Genomic DNA, 888 nt, shown 5'->3' with positions numbered 1-888 from the left:
CACATAATAACCTATATATCCATATATTCCTCTCTACCATTTTCTAGCCAAAAAAGCAACCTTTGACCTTATCAATTGCTTCTTTATCAATTTTTCCCACATTGAGAAATCAAGTAAAGTTGAAACCATTGCAATTTACTTTGTATAATTCAAACCCAAAAGTGTCTAATTTCTATGAAACACTCACGTACTCAACATTCTAATTTGGAAGCGATGGAATTACGGATTCTGAGACCGCTTTAAATATGACAGGCGCAAGAGAGTTGGAGTTGAGACGTAAACAAGAAGTAACCCTCCATTATTTTTCTTGGTTTATTCTCGGTTTGTTCATTATGTTAGGTTTTATTCCCATGTCGCTTTATCAAAACTTTTTGTTTGTCGGACATTTAAGATTCTTGTACAAATTTTACAAAACACCATATTTGTTCATATCATCGACCTCTCAACTTTGCAGGCGTATCAAAGTATTGTTGGAAATTCGATAGCATACAATCACAAATTAGTTCATTTGTGAACTTTAAAAAATAACATACATATAATAAATTGCATAACTGTTCTAGATGCCAGTCTCATTATCGTTTTTTAAATTATTGGTCAAATATCTTAAAAGAATTTTCAACACATCTTAACAAGTTTCAGCACGATAATCATTTGTCAAAAGAAAAGTTAATAATGTATTTCATTTGGAGCTACTGTAGATCATATTCAAACTTGTTGCCTCCAAGAATTTGAAGTTTGCAGTTAAATGCTCCTGCAGAACAATGTTGATGGGGAATGCCCTAAAATTTGGTAAAAGAATAATAAAATGGACCAGGAGCCGTGCATTTGGTGTGTGTTGATTGGATTGTCTGTCACAGGACCAGTACTTTTATCATATTGATCTATGTG

This window comes from Sesamum indicum, linkage group LG4, assembly GCF_000512975.1.
Source record: "Sesamum indicum cultivar Zhongzhi No. 13 linkage group LG4, S_indicum_v1.0, whole genome shotgun sequence".
Taxonomy (NCBI): Eukaryota; Viridiplantae; Streptophyta; class Magnoliopsida; order Lamiales; family Pedaliaceae; genus Sesamum; species Sesamum indicum.
The sequence above is the reverse complement of the archived record's forward strand: the minus strand, read 5'-3'. Positions refer to the sequence as shown.